Source organism: Megalobrama amblycephala, linkage group LG2, assembly GCF_018812025.1.
Source record: "Megalobrama amblycephala isolate DHTTF-2021 linkage group LG2, ASM1881202v1, whole genome shotgun sequence".
Lineage (NCBI taxonomy): Eukaryota > Metazoa > Chordata > Actinopteri > Cypriniformes > Xenocyprididae > Megalobrama > Megalobrama amblycephala.
In genome coordinates this window covers 51,785,605-51,806,984 of record NC_063045.1, presented here as the reverse complement: position 1 = coordinate 51,806,984, position 21,380 = coordinate 51,785,605, and the positions used below count along the sequence as shown (strand labels likewise).

General features: G+C 36.2%; 1 long non-coding RNA gene across 1 annotated transcript; it reads right to left on the bottom strand.

Annotated features, from left to right (window-relative positions):
- Window positions 1–11,222: 11,222 nt before the first annotated feature.
- LOC125262927 lies at window positions 11,223–20,609 on the bottom strand. The gene is made up of 6 exons (XR_007183664.1): window positions 20,564–20,609; window positions 16,952–17,128; window positions 16,719–16,790; window positions 16,317–16,404; window positions 15,707–15,841; window positions 11,223–12,070 (listed from the first exon to the last, which is right to left on the bottom strand). It is a non-coding gene; the product is annotated as an uncharacterized LOC125262927 (long non-coding RNA).
- Between the last annotated feature and the right edge of the window lie 771 nt (window positions 20,610–21,380).

Genomic DNA, 21,380 nt, shown 5'->3' with positions numbered 1-21,380 from the left:
TAGTACCTTCTCATCTGGGTGTAATCCACAGCTCAAGTAAGGTAATTAGGTGGTGTCTCACAGCTGGCACCTAATCCCTCTGTAGAGCAGAAGATACAATGTACATAGAGTATCTATGTGTGTGAGTCTCATCTTTTACAGCATTACAGCAAGCGGGTCCACACCCCTAATTATAACTTGTTATTCTTATTCAATAATTCTCACTTCCCTGCGGGTAACTCATTCTCTGTGCATTTGGAATTGTACTCGTGTGAGGTTTTAAATGACTGTGATTCCCTGATTCACTGAGAAACTATGCATGTTTAAAAAACTGTTGCATTTAACTTGTCTGATGATGGTTCATGACTAAATCAGTTCACTTGAGTGCACACATTCACGAAACAGTAATGTTAAAATGTACATTTTGGCATTTTTAGTGTTTAAACAATAGTTGCACACTATTGTTCAAAAGTTTGGGTTGGTAAGACTTTTAAAGGCACAATATGTAATTTTTCGCCACTAGAGGTCACCTATTCAAATCCAAGGCATAGCTTGATGATGCCGAGATTGAGCGTGGAATCTTCACCTGACAGCCGGTGGAAAAGAATCAGGATGGGATTTGGTTGCTAATGAGAGATGAATGCGACACACGGCTCAATAGCAGTGGAGCTTTTTCCAGTCAAGCATACGTGGGGTAACGCAGCGCTGTTTTATCATGTTAGATACATTTGCATGTGTTGAAAATGATGTTATATCGTTACTCTTACTCGGTGGATACCAGCACAGTGAAAACATGGTACTTGCGGAAAATCAAGAAAATGAGATTAAAACAATAAGACTTACTGTGTTGAGCTTTATAACAATGGTTAGTTTTTTGTCTATAAATGCGTCCAAACAGTTGCTCCCTCATCTAATAAAACATATAATATATTAAAGCGTCTTTGGTATTTCCATGGTTACTACAAAATAAAACCGGAAATCAAGGGTTACACAAGTATGACGTCACTGATAGGCGACGCAATGACAAAGGACAGGACACTAGTTAAAATTGCTTATTTCTCTGGATTTAAACATTCTTGGAAACATCTTAGATAATGTAAGTACACAAGTCAACAAAATATATGATATGATATGATATGATATGATATATGATATATGATATATGATATGATATGATATGATACTTTATTGTCTGAAGTCTGAAATTTTTCTTGCATAACAGTATGTTTCTATGTTTGCAACAATCAACATCTCTTACACAACATCACTTAATCCACACATACACACACAAAAAAAAAACCCTACCCTTACTACATCCCACTTCACTTATACAACACAGCACATTCACAATACTCTTGATTTACGATTAAGTGTCTTATTAAGCTAAAGGATCGCCTGATGCATAAACGAGTGTTTCAGCCACGCTTTTTTGAATCTTGGAATTCTGTACCTCCGATTTGATAGTAATAATTAACTCATTGTGCAGGACTGTTCTTTTACGCAGAAAGACCTAAGACGACGAAGAAAACAGATTCTCTGCTTTGTTCTTTTACATGATAACATATCATCAATCATCACACCTAAATACTTATAAGTTTTCCCTTGTCTGATTTTTCCATTATGAATAAAAACAGGCATTGTATGAGTATCAGATGTAGACCCAAATATAATCTCTTCTGTTTTACTTGTGCTAATGACAAGATCATTATTCTCACACCACTCAACCAAATTAATCACACCCTGTTGATGAAACTTAGGACTGTCCAAATCATTCAACACAAATATTAACATGGTGTCATCAGAATAATTTAAAATGTACTTATTTAACTTGTCAGTTCGACAGTCATCTGTATATATAATCTGTATACAGATCTGTATACATCTGTATACATCTGTATACATTTGTTATGATAGCAGATGACAATGTTTTATTCACTATAACACTGTTCTAGTGGTTTCTGAATATTTTAATTTAAAAATCTTACATATTGTGCCTTTAATGTTTTGGAAAAGAAGTATCTTATGCTCATGAAGGCATGTATTTGATCAAAAATACAGTAAAAACAGTAATGTTGTGAAATATTTTTACAATTTAAAAGAACTCTTTCTATTTTAATATAGCTGAATTTTCAGCATCATTACTCCAGTCTTCAGTGTCACATGATCCTTCAGAAATCATTCTAATATGCTGATTTGGTGCTCAAGAAACATTTATTACATGTGTATAGTTAAAACGCAATAATAAAAAAAGAAACATTTATTATTAATGAATAAATGTATTATCATCAATGTACGGAAGAGGATTAGGGCCAAGCAATAATTAAAAAATAAAATTTGTAATTTTTGAGAAAAAACTCGATAAAACTGTCGAAATAAAATGTTGAGAATAAACGTGTTAAATTTCGAGAAAAAACTCGTTAAATTTCCAGAAAAAAGTCGAGATAAAATGTTGAGAATAAAGTCATTAAATTACAAGAAAAAAGTCATTAAATTACGAGAATAAATTTGTTAAATTTTGAGAAAAATGTTGTTAAATTTCGAGAAAAAAGTCGAGATAAAATGTTGAGAATAAACTCATTAAATTATGAGAAAAAAGTTGTTAAATTACGAGAACAAATTCGTAATTTAACAAATTTGTTCTCGTAATTTAACAACTTTTTTCTCATAATTTAACGACTTTTTTCTCGTAATTTAATGACTTTATTCTTAACATTTTATCTCGACTTTTTTCTTGAAATTTAACGAGTTTTTTCCCGTAATTTAATGAGTTTATTCTCAACATTTTATTTCGACTTTTTTTTCGAGTTTTTTTCTCAAAATTTAACAACTTTAATCTCAAGATGGTTTTATTTTTTTATTATTGCTTGGCCCTAATCCTCTTCCGTATCAATGTTAAAACAGTTGTGATGCTTAATATTTTTGTGGAAACTGAGAGATCATAGTAAAAAAAAAAAAAAAAAAAAATGAAAGCCTGCACACATCTATCCATCTATCTATCTATCTTGGGTCTCTTTCAATGTACTTCATCTGGCAGGTATAAAAGCGTATGACTGATTGCTTAGAAAAGCAATAACACACCTCTCCTCAACAAACCCCATTATCTGGGGCATCATTCATGTCTTATATGAGTGATGCACCAAATTTTACTACTTACGGTTAGTGGTTTATTCCCTAACCCTAAGTATGAGCAACAGTATTAATAATACTTGTGTTAGCAAGCACTACTTATCATTATTAATCCCATTGTCATTAATCACAACAGAAGGTTTTCTTTTGCAACCCTGTAGCAGAACAAACAGTAAATGTTCTAGCATGCATTCAGTTGTTGAATGTATTTGAATTTAGTCTGGCTTTTCTTACATGCGTGACTTTTTTGTATATGATCTATTGTTTCTCACACTGATTCCACCCGACAGGTTTTCGTGTTCCAAGCTGGAGCTGCAGGGTGTGGGAGTGCTTGTGTGTTATGTTGTTACCATGGCAACATATGATGATTAAAAGTTATACATCAGAGCTCCTATGGGACAGACAGCAGAATCCCATCAGCCCATTAAGACAGTGAAGCAATCAGAAAAGCCCAAGGCGTATTTGTTCAACCTGTCGGCATAGTTTACACCAGACATGTGGGAAACTGCGCTCTGTCCACTTTATCTGTGCAACTTGCACTCCCTGAGGTAAAACTGAATTTAAATCTATTAGATAAATACAGTATAGATTATAGTTGCTGATAATGTTATAAATCTGATTTATACTCAATGGGAACAGTGTTGTTATTAAACTAAAACTATTTTCTTTTTTTCTTTTTTTGTGAATTGAAATAAAGCTATAAAATAGAATATTACTGTAGATGAAAAACTTAAACTAGAGGTTAGAAATGCTGCCTTGGCAACAAACTGAAATAAACAGAGTTCAATTTGCAAGTACTACAATTACTAAAATAAAAATAAGAAACATTTTGAAAATATAACACTAAAATATTAATAAATACTATAATAGTATATAAATAATGCTAAAATAACACATATATTGTTCATTCATTCATTCTTAAATAAAGCTAAATTAGTATTGCTTGTGTTTTACGAATGATATATTAATAAAGCAGTGCTAACTGCACATGTTTTAGATAAAGTTACCAGTTTGCATGTTGAGAACAAACAAACAAAGCTGGCTGCTTGACAGGGTGAGACTTCCACCAGAATGGTCCAGGTACTAGAGCCAAGCTCATAATGTAATATAAAACATGCAGCAGATCAGACAGAGGTCAACACATGAAACTGTGTGCAATAGTAAATGTGAGAGCAAATGAGATGGAGAAGAAAATGAAAAACCTCTTAACAAGACCATAATTAAGTCTGTGAATGGAGGAGATGGAGAAGGTGGTAAGTATAATGGACAGGGGACATTACAGGTAATGCATGCCAGTATAATGATTACAAGTCTGTCTCAGCATATGCTGTAAATTAGTATACACGTCGTCAAAGACACATTAATGTGTCAGAAACCCAACAATGACTAAAGACATAGAGGATCCCAGTCTGTGACATGACGGTAACATGATAGGACAAGCTACACATCATTGAAGGCAGTCTGATATTCCATATATAGCATAATTTTATACTGCAAACAATTTCAAAAGGTCTAATAATACTTACATAAAGGGACTCTAAATGATTATATATATATATATATATATATATATATATATATATATATATATATATATTTACACATACACACACATACATATTGAACTAAGTGTTCATCAATGAATCCTGAAATAAAGTATCACAGTTTCCACAAACATATTAAGCAGGACATCTGTTTTCAATTTGAGGATAAGAAATGTATCTTGAGCACCAAATCACCATATTAAAATTATTTGAAGGATCAGGTGACACTGAAGACGAGTAATGATGCTGAAAATTCAGCTTTGACATCACAGGAATAAATGACATTACTTTTATAATATATTAAAATAGAAAACAGTTATCTTAAATTGTACTAATATTTCACAATGTTGCTGTTTTTACTGTATTTTTGATCAAATCAATGCAGTATTGTGAGCATGACTTCTTTGAAAAGCATTACAAAATCTTACCAACCCCAAACGTGTGTGTGTGTATAACACTTTCTTCTTTTTTATTAATAAATATATCGGTAACACTTTACAATAAGTTTCATTTGTTAACATTAGTTACAGTTTTTCTTTACAGTTACAGTAAAGATTTGCCATATGTACTGCAATATTGTTTACAGTTGTGCACAGCTCTACCCAAAGGGAGTTTATGTTTGTTGCAAATAAGGGTGTATTTTTTCTTTTGCACAATGCTGTGAACAAATTAGAATTGCAAAGAGCATATGCAGTAAAAATGTGAAACATACATATTCAGTGTCTTGTACTCAGTTACCTCACTAAATACAGTAATGTGTACCTTTACTGTATTTTTCAAATGGCTGTGCAAATAGTATATAGTGCTGTCTTGAGCATTTTCAGGTAGTGTCACCAAGATCTGACTTTTTTGCATTGGAAAACATTGACAGAGTAACATTGACTGTCATAATGAAAACATGACAAAGCCATTTGACTATCTTGTTCATAAACAATGGTGTCAGGACTTTTCATTTTGATGACACTGACACTTTCATTGACACGAATACTTGCTTTTGAGGAATGACCTATCCATTTTGAGCAAGTGACACGCTTTTGCAGGTTATCAACTAGGTTTTGCAGTTTGTACTAATTGTTTTGAGAACTGCATTAACTGTTGTGCAAATGTAAATAGTGATGTGAGAAATGCATCAAAGCGACTGAGAAAAACTGTAAATGTGTGATGCAGTAAAGCTGTACGTCTAAATGTAAACTGTACAGTGACAAGTTCTTGTCCCACTGCAAGCTTCATGTATGACATGATGACAGAAGTGCAGTGCAGATTGTTTAGTGCTGAATTACTGTCCATTTAAACACACCTGTTCTCCCGACGAAATGTTTGAATAATTGAATTTACAGTGGTTCTCCCAACATTTGGCTGCACCCTTCGACCAGCCTCAGCCATTGTGAGGCCGTGATTGACAACATGATCCACAATTGTAGCCCTGATTTCATCAGGGATCTGCCTATGTACTTGGCCTCTTCTTCCTCTTCCCCTGTTTTGTCCCCTTCCCCTTCTTCCCCGCACCCTTACCCCTCTTCCACAAGGCTGACCTTCCATTTCTGTGTCACAGTATTGTAGAAATGGTACACCTGCTTGGTTCGTATATGCTTGTAAAGTGGGGGTTTATGGGATTCAGCTCTGACAGTGATTGTAGAGAAGTGGCTTATCATCGGTTGCAACTAATGCTTCACACACCCCTTCTCATCAGTGAAAGTTGAGATTCACTTGAGACAAATTGTTCAATTAAGGAGACATTTACAGGAAAAAAAGATTTTAAAAAAATGTGTAAAATTTGCTTGACAGATTTTGACAACTAGTTCAACATTTTTGTATGTAATGACTCAAGCAATGAAATGAGGACTATTAGTTTTATATGGAATGACTATTCAGCATTCACAAGTATAGTTAATTTTGACTGACATGACATAAGCAAATGATAATGTTATAAAACAGCAGAGAGTTGTATGAAAGCAATTGATGCATGTCCAAAAGCATTTGCAATTTGTTCGAAGGAATGAGAAACTGCTACTATGATGTGCACAAATGACTAAATGTTGTGGAGGTTGAACTAACTGTTGTGCAAATGTAAATAGTGATGTGAGAAATGCACCAAAGCGACTGAGAAAAACTGTAATAACAGGGCAACAATGCTTGATGTATATGCTCAGTAATGTACCACATCACCATGCATTAGATTTTTAATTTCCAAAATGTGTCAAATCAGATTAAACCCTTGTCTAAAGCCAAAGCTTTAATTTCCGGCACAACAACCTCATCATATCATCTAGCCACGTTTCTCTATTGAGCTTGTCCTAAATCAACTTCCTTTTGTCATTGTTGGGCCACAGTGACAACAGTACAGACATTCCAGTGGAGCGTCACTCTTAGTTAGATCACTGCTGAAACATTCCTCTGGCAGAGTTTAGGAATGAGGCTCTCTGGACTCATCTCATTCTCTAGTTTATTTTGGATAAACTGCAGTGTGAGTTCACACACACACACACACACGCACACACGCACACACACAAATAACTCCCAATTCACCACTTTGCTTCCAATTAAAAATTCAAAGCACTAGCGGGGTCTCTCTATCATCCGTGTGTAATGTGTATTGTTATAATGGAGGCATATGCAACATACACAATTTTATATACTTCATATATTTAAAAAAAAATATTACTTTTATTTTATAATTTTCATGTGTAAACAGCAATATTACAATGTGTAATAGTTTACAATACTAAACAGCAATGTTTACTTATATCATGTTTCAAAGATATAAACAGATAGAGAGATAGATAGACAGATAGACAGACAGAGAGATAGACAGACAGAGAGACAGACAGACAGACAGACACAGACAGATAGATAAAAAGATAAACAGAGATAGACAAATAGATAGAAAGACAGACATAGATAGATAGATAGATAGATAGATAGATAGATAGATAGATAGATAGATAGATAGATAGATAGATAGATAGATAGATAGATAGATAGATAGACTGTCTTCTTTCAAAACATCATAATTTCTTGCTTCCATCAGCAGAGTCAGTGTCTGAAAGTGGAAGTTCATGTCTGCACACACTGCTTTCTCCATTAGAGAGGGGCCATCAGGAAAACCTGATTAATTCCCATAAGCTGTGCCACAGGCGGGCGCCAACATTTCTCCTGGGCCTCTCTCTCACCACGCTGCCCAGTTAGGCCATGCAGTGTGATCACGGGGAGAGACAGCGGGTGGTTGAGGGACACAGGGTGGAGGCTTGGCTCTCACCTGGGGTGACTGACATCAACAGTGGGCCATGTGGGACACATATGCATACATATTACACACTCACACACACAAACACACACTGCATGACGCCAGTCCAGGAGGCGTCATTGGGCTTTATCATGTGATTAAAGAGCAGGAAGCGATGAGAGGGTGGTGACAGCAAGCTGGACTGATGCACAGGAGGTGGCCAATATTAATAATAACCTCCCTAACCACCTACACAGAAGATAATACCAGATCAACAAGAAACACAATGCTCTCTCTCATGCCTGGGAGAGTCCATGTTAATACAAAAAAAAAAAATAATAATAATAATATATATATATATAAAATCACATAATTAATTGCAAGCCTACATTAAAGTTTTTAATATATTTTTATATTGTAAAAATAATTTCACATTTAATCTCTAAATTAATGTAAAAACAACTTAAAGACAGTATATTTAAAGGTGCCCTAGATTATGTTTTTAAAAGATGTAATTTAAGTCTAAGGTGTCCCCTGAATGTGTCTGTGAAGTTTCAGATCAAAATATCCCATAGATTTTTTTTTTATAAATTTTTTTAACTGCCTATTTTGGGGCATCATTATAAACGCGCCGATTTTATGCTGTGGCCCTTTAAATCCCGTGCTCTCCGCCCACAGAGCTCGCGCTTGCTTTGAACAGTGCCTTAACAAAGTTTACACAGCTAATATAACCCTCAAAATGGATCTTTACAAAGTGTTCATCATGCATGCGGCATGCATGCGTCGGATTATGTGAGTATTGTATACTGTTATATTGTTTACTTCTGATTTTGAATGAGTTTGATAGTGCTCCGTGGCTAACGGGTAATGCTACACTGTTGGAGAGATTTATAAAGAATGAAGTTGTGTTTATGCATTATACAGACTGCAAGTGTTTAAAAATGAAAATAGCGTCGGCTCTCTTGTCTCCGTGAATACAGTAATAACTGATGGTAACTTTAATCACATTTAACAGTACATTAGCAACATGCTAACGAAACATTTAGAAAGACAGTTTACAAATATCACTAAAAATATCATGTTATCATGGATCATGTCAGTTATTATTGCTCCATCTGCCATTTTTCGCTATTGTTCTTGCTTGCTTACCTAGTCTGATGATTTGGTTGTGCACATCCAGATGTTAATACTGGCTGCCCTTGTCTAATGCCTTTTATAATGTTGGAAACGTGGGCTGGCATATGCAAATATTGGGGGCGTACATATTAATGATCCCGACTGTTACGTAACAGTCGGTGTTATGTTGAGATTCGCCTGTTCTTCGGAGGTCTTTTAAACAAATGAGATTTATATAAGAAGGAGGAAACAATGGAGTTTGAGACTCACTGTATGTCATTTCCATGTACTGAACTCTTGTTATTTAACAATGCCAAGATAAATTCAATTTTTCATTCGAGGGCACCTTTAAAATATTTGATCTAACTGGAAGGAAATATACAGAAATTGAATAAAGTTATCAAACACTTTACAGTCTTCACTGCATAAATTAAATATAGATTAATCCTTATTAAAGCTAGAAAGGTTATTCAGTCAACAGCAGAGTGATTTTCTCTTTGTTATTTGTTCTTAGATGAACATTAATGACAGACATCACAGCAGCAGGTTAATTAGGCTGCTGTCACTTTAAGACCTGATGCACATGACGCGGATCTGACACACATTCGACGTCCTTATTTAACTCATTTATGACTGTGCTTACAAGGATACTTTACAAATAGGGCATTTTGGCATAATTTTGTGTGTTTTTGTCTGTTCAAGTGTGAAAGAGAACTCAATGCGGCCGCCGCGTGAAGCAGTTTTCTGTGCGCATGAGTCGCGTGCAGTCTGTCACACAGACAGGAGTTTAACAGACAGCTTGCCAGAACAGATTTAAGTTATTTTTTGTGTCTTATCACTCTTGAATGGTGTAATAGCACTTGAATGAATCATAGTGTGATCATATAACGTAACGTATAATGTATATATATTTGGGGTGTAACGTATTCGTCCTGAACCGTACGGTACGGATGTCACGGTTTTATGCTGTTAGATGATAAGCAGATACAGTCAGTCACTGGCGATTCACACTCCAATCCAGAAGGGGGTGTGCGCGGAGTAATGCAACGCTGTTTGCTAACCGCCACAACAGGAAAAAGTGCAGAAGAAAAAGAACAGATAATCTCTCAACCAGTGTTTCAACTGTGGAAAAACATCAATAAAACAGCTTGAGAATAACATCTCGCATAACATTTACCTCAGGCAAGTCATTTAGTGTACAAAGCATTTTAGTTCACTAGAGAAATGAACTCCATGTATATACAGTAGTTTACAGCATTAGCTGTAAACCTATATTAATCAAAAAAAAATTCATGATTTCCAATAAAATACATACTTAATACAAGATAACTCTATGTGAGAAGTAAAACTGAAAAAAATACATTCATTTATTTTACCTACCCAAGTTATTTTTATCTTGTTTTGAGCATAAATCCAGCTAAATATAGGCAAGAAAAATACACACAATTCAAGAGATGTTCTATGTAAATGTGATATATATTTACAAATTATATATTGTGTCAGGGATGTTTATGTATTTTGAACAAAAATAAAAATAATAAATATATGAAAATCATTTTTGCAGTGTAAGTGTCATATAAAATTTACAAAAAAAATCACAATTGTGAAACTATTCCCAGACCACCTACCATAAAGAATAAAGATTTTCTGCATATTCAACCAATAAGGGACTTCATTCTCTTCAGTGCTCCAATAACAACGACAGCTAATGAGCCAAATATTGCTAAGCAATTTTCTTTGGATTTATGTGGTGGAATAGCACGACTGGGACAGTTGTTTTGTGCTCATGCTGTTTGCACCCTTTTAGTGCAGTGCGGGGTCCTGTAATTTTTGGCGTGTTCTGTGTTTTTTCAGCTGTGAATTGCTCTGTCTGTCACTAAACCTCAATGTGCGATGGAAAGGCTTGAATTTGCTGTCTTTCATCAGCATTAAAAGGACCGTGGATCAAATCAAGGTTTGTTTAAATAAACAGTTCATCCAAAAATTTTAATTCTGTCATCATTCACTCGCCCACGTGCTGTTCAAAACCTGCATGACCATCTTTTTTCTTTGGAATACAAGAAAAGTTCTGTTGGCACTTTTAAAGGGATAGTTCACCCAAAAATGAAAATTCTGTCATCATTTATGCCCCCTCAAGTTGTTCCAAAAAGAAGATATTTGGAAGAATGTTAGCAACAGCCCCCCAAATATCTTTCTTTGTGTACAAAGAAACAAAGAAATTTATACAGGTTTGGAACAACTTGAGGTGGAGTAAATGATGACAGAATTTTCATTTTTGGTTGAACTATCCCTTTAATACAAAAGCCTTTTAATGCTTTACCATCACATATTGCAGTATGGTGACAGGCGCAGCAATTCACATTTAATTTCTGGATGAACTATTCCTTAAAGCATTTAAAATGATGACTAAAAGGATGCAATACATTTTGGGCAGTACAATGTTTGTATGGTGAGATCAAATTATCATAAACAGACATTTTTGCAGGAAAATTGCTATTTGTGATCTTTTGATAACAGGTGGGGAAACTGAAGCAGAATAAAACTGAGTGCTGAAAAGAAGATGACATTTAGAAAATTACAGGTTCAATCAGACTTTCCCAGCACTAAAAAATGACTAAATTAAATGACATTTGATAAGTGTTACATCAAAGATAATTTATGATGTAGATAAATCCACTGTGAATAAAAACTTCTGAACTGTGCACACGCACCAAGCTGAATTCGCTCTATATGTGCTTTCCATATTGTCACCTTTACAACCTCATGATGCGTTAACAGACTTCAAAAAACGCACTGTGTTTAAGGGTCAAAGGTCGGTAACAATCAAAGCTTTTTACTTAAGCATTCGCTCAAGTTATATGCATAGCGTGAGACAGATTAACTAAAATGTTCAGAATTCCTACTATGCAATGCACCGTTTAAATGCACTGATGTCCTTTTAACATCATACTTGAAAGTGCGTCATGTCAAGCTGTGTACTGACTTCGGCTCATGTCGAGTGCCCTCCCCTCATACACACTGAACTCTCGTTCAACCAGGCCACCAAACAATAAACTGCAAGGTCCCCTCTGTGTGCTGCAACCTATAGGGAACAGCAAGCAATTAAGTGAATTTATTGTGTAATACCCCACTGTCTGCCATGTTAAATGGCTCTATGTTCATGTGGGTGACTAGTCAGAACGATTGTTCATCAAAAGGCTGGAATACACTACACAACTTTTAAAATCTGAACAGTGAATTCAATGGTTACAGAAAAAACTGAGCATAATAACCTAATGACTGAGGTGAACTGACAACCAGACTTTCAAGTCGTTTTGAACACAACAAACTTTGCTAGGAGACACATGAAAAAATGAAAACAATGGCCTACACACTCTAAGTTTCAGGAGTGACGACCACATTTAAATGCAGGAGTGAATCCCCTAAATTATCATTACATGTGTGTACAGAACATGACTCAATCTTGAAAATGCAATGATTGACAGCTTGGAATCCATAGCGACATTCTGGCATCTCTAGTGTTTGGTATCCGTTATTAGTGTTGCCAAGTTCGCGGTTTTCTCACGGAATTGGGCTACTTTTACACTGTTGCCGCGGGTTGTTTTTCATGTCCGCGGGTTGAATCTACCAAAAATAACGTGATATTTAGCCCCTGGAATGCGAATTTTACCAGGGGAGCCCCGCCAAAAACGCAAATTTTGCCCCGCAGAAACTGTGGGACCCCCTGAAACACAATTGGGCTAGTTTTGAGGGGCAATAGGTTGTTTGTACATGACGTCACAGCAGCAGCGTGAATGAGTCTGGAGGGCAGGGAGTGATTTTTCTATATAGGAATCCTAACAAAACTAAAAATTCGTATGTTTTGCGTCATTTATGGTTGCTTAAATTGATAAAATCGAGAACCCAGAAGGTGTTTATATCGTTTATATAACTTTTACCGTTTTTTATAACTTATATTGTTTTTTACCTTTAAAAGTTGTCGCCTTTAATAGCGTTTTGCGTCTGCTGATACTGAAATGAATATGGATACCTGCTTACCTTATTTGTTTTTGACTTGGTTAAATATCCACATTCTTCATGGTATCGTTTGCAGGGAAACTATTTTATCCCATTGAATGATAATTTGGTGTTTTCGCTTAAGTTTTGTAGTATTCCGTTCACAATGTTGATCTGGTTACCATGAGAACAGTGTCACATGCTGGTAGAAAATGTCCAAATAAATAAATGTTTAACAAGCTGACAGAAGTCGATTCAACAACAAAGACAACACTTTCAAAAACACTCAGCTATGTGATTATTTTATTGGGTGATAGGGAGTGGGTTAAATCAGTGACATTATTAGATTAGATATACGGCGTCTTCCCGTCACCTCCTCAACCTGCTTCCCTTAGTGTGTTTGGCTTTTACACGTATAAAAGGCAGCAATTGTATTACACCGTCCAGTTTTTTTCCCTGAACGATGACGTGAGCTCCTGTTGCGATTCTCGATTCAGCATAAATTACCTACAATGGTGACATTTTTCACAATCGCGACAGAAAATCAAAATACTGCCCTAACTTCACTAGCAGAACGGCAGCGCAATATAAAAAAAACCCCAGACTAGAACTGAACGCGGCATGACGGCAGCTTCACATTCTCTATCTTCCTCCTCGATGGCAGGAAAGTCTTTCAATTCAGTGGAAAAGTCATCTTCATAACATAAAGATCACGTCCAACATATGTTGTGATTTTCTGTTTATACCTTTCTAAACCAGCACAGAAAGGACTTTTCTCCATCTCTTCCATTCTAATTTTCACTGCTTGCCCTCCACCGGTATTTCGTGCGTCACCAGAACCACGTGATTGCAAACAACCTATTGGACTGGTTTTGTTGTGAAAACCTGGCAACCCTGTCTGTTATTGTGACCAAAGTAATATTACAGTGACAAAACACAATTTTTTTTGTAATATCAGTGACAAAACACTGTTATTTTCCAATTTACCAGTCGACAGAGGCGTTGTGTTTTGTTTATGCTTGTACAGCCTGTTTCACACAGAGCGCGCTCTTTCTGTGTTTCCATGGTCACTCATTATAGGAGTTTTTGGGCTTGTTGTTTAAGCTGAACGGGTTTATTGAGTTATTAAGTAAGCAGACATGATCGCGATATTTTGGTCTTATTTTCAGTATAAAGCATTTGGATTTATTTCGGTTTATTATGGGCTTTTATGGGCTTTTATGGGCTTGTTCGCTTACTAGCGAACAAGCCCATAAAAGTTGCCAGAAGCGGCTTGTTCGTTTGGTTCCGTACACACTACATAGAATCTCTGTAAATGCGGTTGTCACTACCTGTATTTTTCGGGAGTTAATTCGGTTGTAGAATGCGGTTGTCACTCCCGTATTTTACTGAACTGTGTGCGTACAGAACGTGATTAAGCACTAAAAGGTGAACTCCACCATCGAATTTAGCTGCAGTGTGTAGCTACGGCCTGTTCTAAAATAGATTCAAAATATAAAATATCTTCCAAATGCACGGAATCGTATAGGCTGAAGTGTAGGCTACTCTGAATCAGATTCATGAACAAACAACACTTTATTTTATTTTAGTGGATCAAAAACATACAGTGAAACCAATGTGGTCTGATTCAGAAACAAGTGGCTCTTTTAAAATGTTCTTTTTAATGAATAAAGAACATTTGAATTAGTCTGATGAATTCTTCACTGAAAGAACTCAATGGCTGAAATAACACCAAGTTATTAATTTCAGCAATGTTGGGGAAACTTTTAAAAGTAATGCAGTACAATATTGTGTTACTGCCTAAAAAAGTAACTAATTGCATTACTTAGTTCCTTTTTATGGAAAGTAATGCATTACGTTACTTTACTTTTGTTTTCGTTACTTTTTCTCATCTGGGCTGGGCTGTTTGTTTGTTTTTATAACAACAAAAAGTTCTATTTTTGGCCAATGTAAAGGCCCTTTCACACCAGAAGTGAATGAATAAACCTCAGGCTGAAGGAAATGCAAATTCACGCCTGTACAATAGAGGGCGCAGCTCAAACAAACAAGCCTTTCAGCTTGTTTGTTTGATACAGAACAGGACACAGGAGAAAATGAAAATGAGTAAATGCATGCTCACATTTAGTCTACAACTAGTCTAGAATATCCATCATGTTTACAAAGCGCACACAACGCCTCTACACTTTCTCCTGACTTCTCTCAACATGGGGACAGGAGAGCTGTCAGTCAATAAATTGGAAAACAAAGTAACTTGCGTTACTTATTTGAAAAAGTAACTTGGGTATTTTGTTGTAAATTTAAAAGTAATGGATTACTTTACTAGTTACTTGAAAAAAGTAATCTGATTAACTCGTGTTATTTGTAATGCGTTACCCCAAAGATGAATATTTTAATAAAGTACATTAAAACAATGAATGTAAACATTAATAACCTATTTATTTTTTAACGTACCAAATTAGAAGTTTGTCTGTTATTTGAAAGATTAGATCTTTTTTACATGAGTAAAATGAACAATAGGCTATATCTGATTTATACCCAAATGAATTTGAATGTGCTTATCAGATAACTCTCTGAATGACTGTATTGTACTAAATAATAATAAACTCTTAGCTTTGAAATCATCTGTAATTTGCCTATTTCACTAAAATTCTGTGGTGAAATTCTTCACATCAGTGCAGAATTATTTCTGTGCTATTCTGAACGATTTGCTATCTGTACGCACCAAACGACAGGATGTCAGCTGGTCCCTCCACGTTGCCTCCAATCACCATGGTTACTCCTCACATTTGAAAGCAGACTTTAGCCTTTAGTCATTGTACATGTACTTTCCATGACATCATCAGCAAAGGCCAAATGTCTGCAAAACAAACCAAGTTAGCAAGTGGTGCTGTGGTCCACAGAAAAAGTAAACATCTTTAAACTCAAAATAACTGGATGCAATGAATCCACAGCCAAACGAAGATGAGGAACTCATGGAGTTTTAGGTTATTTTATGCTTCAAACATGTTATGGGTGTGCGTTCCTAAATTAGTGCAATACAAGTTGCTAAAGCTGCCAATTAAATAAATGGATAGACCACATAACGAGTTAACCAAAAGGGCAACAAGGGCAACCACAATCACAATATCACCATCATATCCACTGCACAAGCACAGCCAAGCAACCATAATGAACTCACAGCAGAGATGGATCTAAGATACAGGGTAATAATCATATTTGCGCCTCTCACAACTAAACTGCTCTCAGCTCTCTTTATATTTTCCATGTATCAAAGCTGTCAGCACTTGCTGCGAGTTTTCTTCCACTTTCACAGCTTAACAAGACTTTCTTACAGTGCCAGAGGGCCACAAGCAGTTGCTCTGAGGAGAACCAGATCCAAAAACAGATTGCATCGCTCATCAGTGTTAAGGAAAATCCAAACTGAGAAAGAGAGAGTGAGAATGAGTGTGTGTAAAAGAGAAAAAGTGCAAGACGAACAGTAAAATGAGAGAGGCAGCACTAATGAAAGCCAGAGCTCAGAGCTTTAATGTGCTTTTCTCATATTTAACGTTTCTGTAGAACATTTCAGTTTTTGGTTTGTTTAAATTTCAACCCAGAATAACAATGAAACTCCAGATTTAAAGTTTATGTGCCACATGGTTGCAATAAACAATTGATGGAAGATATACTTTATACAGGCACGGCTTTAACTAAATTCAAGTAAGAATTGTGGAATTCCTTCATTATTTACTTACCCTCATTTCACCCACTGATCCATCCATCCATCCATCCATCCATCACAAGTTGCATAGACCACTTCCATGATGCTTTTTTTGGTGATAGAATGTAAATAATTTTTTATTATTTCAACTTTTGTTTTTTTGCATGCACCAAAAGAACTTTTAAATCTGGTATTTAAAGTTCTAATAACACCCTTTCATTCATCTTTTTTGAAGTGCAACTAAATCTTTCGGTACTGTAGGTTTACCTGGCCCAGCGTGAGTGTGTGCTGACACACTTGTGCTGAACTTGATGAACTTCAGCTGAAGTCTCGATGGGGTTCTATTTTGGCAGCTGAGAGGTTGCCTGGTGGTTTCTGGCTGAGGAGAGACACACAGTCTCACTTCCTTCTTGAACAAACTGTGGCCTGAGCCTCACCTGGACACTTTAAAATGGGGAAGAAGGGGAAACAAGAAATGTTTGCACAAACCAATTCTCTGTGTCTTGAAGAAATTGTCCATGCGCATATGAAGAAATGCAGGTGTGCGTATGCGGTGGATGCATATAAAATAAATAGCGCCTGTGCTACAAATAGAAGTTTACTTGAGACAGAAACAGGTTGCAACTTCAATAAATTGTTTTTATACTCATTTTAACATATTACATCTCATAAAAAAATATTTATATTTATTTAAAATATTTTATTTTGTCATTTTGTTTTTATGGTATTACAACCGGGCAAAAAGTGGAAAACTGTACACATTTTTTACTGCAAATTAAAGAATATATTGAATTAACAAATTCCAGTGGAATTCTCATAAAACGTCCATGTGACCCGATGCATCTTCAAAGGACTAAAAGAGTTCAGTGTGGTTTCTGTCCAAAAAATAAATGAAGAAACCTGATTGTTGGCACAAAAAAACTTCAAATACAGTGGAGCTATTGAATAGAAAATCTCTCTAAAGCAGAAGAACACACACATTGACAAGAAGACACTAAAATGCGTTTCACGAGCACTAACAATAAACCCCTGCAGCTTAGAAGAAGTTATAGAGATTCCTATCTGACAGCAAGAAAGTGAGGTCTTTGAGTTCATTTCTTGGTGTGTCCCACAAAGTGAACTCATGTCCTAGTGTCCTAATGTGGCCTCTTTTCTTCTTCTCTTTCTTCCTAATCCCTGTCTACAGATCCATCAGGAGGAACATATGGGGAACATATGTGTCTAGTCACATTCTTCAGCAGAACTGACCCACCACAGGCCCAGGCTACAACTGCCCTGACCCAACAAGAGGGGACAATGTGCTGCCCTTTCACTTAACCAGAGTTGTCAGCCAATGACTCAACTCAACGCAGAAAATACCTCCTCTGTCTTCCATTTTACCGTCCCTCCATCTTTATATCAACCAGAATAATGCATATGAAAGCATATCTTTTACAAATTCCATCCCATTTTGTTTTGTGTGTGTATTGTGTGTGGGTGTGTAACCAGAAAGAGTTAGTTTACCCAAAAATGAATATTCTGCCATCATTGTTTAAACTACTCACCCTCATGCTGTTTCAGCTTGTATGACTTTCTTTCTTTTAACAAAAACTGAGGAATTTTTTTTTTTTTTTTTTTTTTTTTTAAATGTAACAATAACAATCAATTGATACTGGAGATTTCACGCTTTAAAGGTGATAGAGAGGATTTTTTCGTCGACTGAGAATCCAAAGACTGTTAGTGAGTTTTTGAAATGAGCGCATGCGTAAGAACAGCCCCCCTCCTTCACAGCTCATTTCAAAGGAACGCCTCCCAAAACTCGTGCACGAGTATTGAAACATGAGTGTTTACCACCGGCATTCGCTGTGTCGTGTTTTTTGGATTCATTATGTTAGACTCACCGCAGGTAACTCATAATCTGCAGTTGTTACTCCTGTCTCCTGACAAAAACATTGCATGCGGCGCCTGTAGAGTGTGGAAAGTTACTGGAGCGGGCAGCCACGCTCGTCTCTCACAAGGAACGTCATGGCAGTGATTGACAAGCCAGAGGGCCAATCCGCGCACGTCTCTCACAAGGAACGTCACAGCAGTGATTGAAAAGCCAGAGGGATCATCGTGTAAACGATTGGCTGATGTTTTTAAGGCCCTACCTCGTGCACAGATGATGTATATTAATATTATTACTTTCAGTGCACCTAATAAATAGTCTTTTATCAGTTCATGAAGACAGTTTCAAGTAATATTGCAAAAATGTATAAAAGAAAAAACATCCTCTTTAGCACCTTTAAAGCTGCTGTGCGTAACTTTTTTGTATTCAAAATTTACAAAAATTATATAATGAGAATGTACAACATGAATCCATTTTCCAAACCGTGTTTTTGTCTTACCCTGAAGTGTTTATATTTGGACTATTTCAGACCAGACTGGTAGGATCCGCCGCAGAGTATCACAGTAACTGCGTGGCTCGCCATAGACTTACATGGAAAAAAGTAGCTCCGGCTACAATGTTCTTCTGCAAGACGCGTGCAGTTCTGTGTATTAACCGCTAGAGGGCCAAAAATCGCGGACTGCAGCTTTAAATTATGCAAAAAAGCATCATTAAACAATGGCCCAAATTACGTATTTATTTTAAGTTTTCTGAAGCTATTTTTGTGATGAAAATTCTGAATATTAGCCTATGTAGTTTTGCACTGACAATCTTCTGCTTGTTTGAACTATAGAATGATTTGTGAACAAATCGTTCAGACTTGTTTTTTCAACTGTATGGATCGATTCATCGAAGTTCCGACACAAAAGAACAATTCATTCATGCTGAAACCAACAAAGACATTTTGCAATTGGTCGTCTATTCCTACATCAATTAGCATACTGGATTGTGATTGGTCTAGTCTTTGCCACTCCTGGCACCCCATAATCATTTCAGTATAAAATAAAAATGTAAGCAGTGTTTCCTGTACGCAAAATAATGGCAAGATAATTGTCCTATCGGGTTGCACGAACAATTAATTTATGTCAGGAGTGCACATCAATTATGCTGAATCTAACTGATATTTATACTGGCATAAAAAGAGAACGCATACCTATTCAGTTGCACCTGCTTCCATTTATTTACATTCACAAACAATAATGCACAAAACAACTCCAGTAAGGCTTTTAAGTCCAAAGGCTTACACATTTAGAAATATATTGATAAAATACCCAATGTTTACGTCACTTTCTGAGCATTTCCCTCTTAATTATGCAATGATTGCAATTGTAACCCGTAACCCCTCTACCCAGGTCCTACTCTCCCCGCTCTGCGCGGGCCTCAAACCTGGGTCTCCGGTTTTGGGAGTCGGACGCTCTAACGAGGAAACTAAAAGCTGCAACCTCTAGCATCAGTCGCTAGAGCTTCTCTTGAGATCAGTGGAGTGAGGTTTACTTCCACAGCGAATACTAGCTGGTCTCCGAGGACATTTGAGCGATCTCTCCGTCTCATTATACTGTTATCCTTTCAGCCAGAGCAACAGAGGGAGCTCATGAGAGGAAAACAGGAGTTATGAGTTATACGAGTTAACCGGAGTGTGTCACCCTGCGTTCCATTCGGAAGGGCTCATCCCTATGCCCTAATCCCTTCAAAGGGTTTACCCTCCGGAGTGAGAGCTTCGAAGGGATGAAGGGTGTAGGGGTCAAAAAAACTGCGCCCTTTGTTTAACGTTAGTTTATTTATTTATTTATTTATTTATTTTAGGTTTATCGCATGTAGGCTATATTGTATATATGTATTTTAAACATTTGAATGGACTGATAAAGGGAGCTGTAAAGTTTTTTTGTTGAAGTACAATGTCGTTTTGACCATAATAATGTACCAAATCTAACTCGTATAAATATTACAGTAGTACATAAAAATATTATACATACCTTTATAGTTAAAATCGAACTCCTAGCCTCCTGTACCCATTCTGTGACGTCAAACTTCCCTGTGCAAAGGATCATGGGGGCCAGAAGTGTCCATCAGTTGTTCCCTTCGAAATCCTTCATTCCAAAGGGCACTTTGAAGTGGCCAGTTTTGAGCACTTCGGTTTGGAACGACCCTTCAATATGGCGGCCATGATTATTTTCACTCCGAAGGAGGGCGATATATCCCGTTTGGAACGCACCGTTAGAGATATGTGGATGGTATCAACAAAGGCACCCGGAAGATACAGATAAAATATTAAACCAAATAAATACACGATTATAATCATATATGAGTTTTCTACGTTCCTCAAGCTGTCTCTGGTATTTCCCATAAACGTGTGTATATGTATTTTTGCAATGGTTAACATAAGTAGCCTAGCCTTTAGCATCGCATATGTGACAGTGGAAACGCGACTGGCTCTGGCACGCACGACACTTATCATATCATATCCACAGACTGTAAAAATAATTGCACACCTTAGAACATTGATCAACCAATCAGGTTGGAGCATTCAACAGCCCCGTAGTATAAAAGACTGCTGCTCTTAAACTTGTGATTTATTAAATACAAGTAACGTTAGCCTATGTAATATTATTATAACATCTTGTCTTCTGTATGTAGTACACTGTAAAAAATTCCAGGAATTTACACGATTAAAGAGTATTATTTTGCAATAAATTGCTGTAGTCATACATTGACTGAAATTAATGCATGCTGGGTCATTTTCTTACAAATTATTGTTGTCTTTAACCAGCCCACTGCAAGAAATTGAATTAT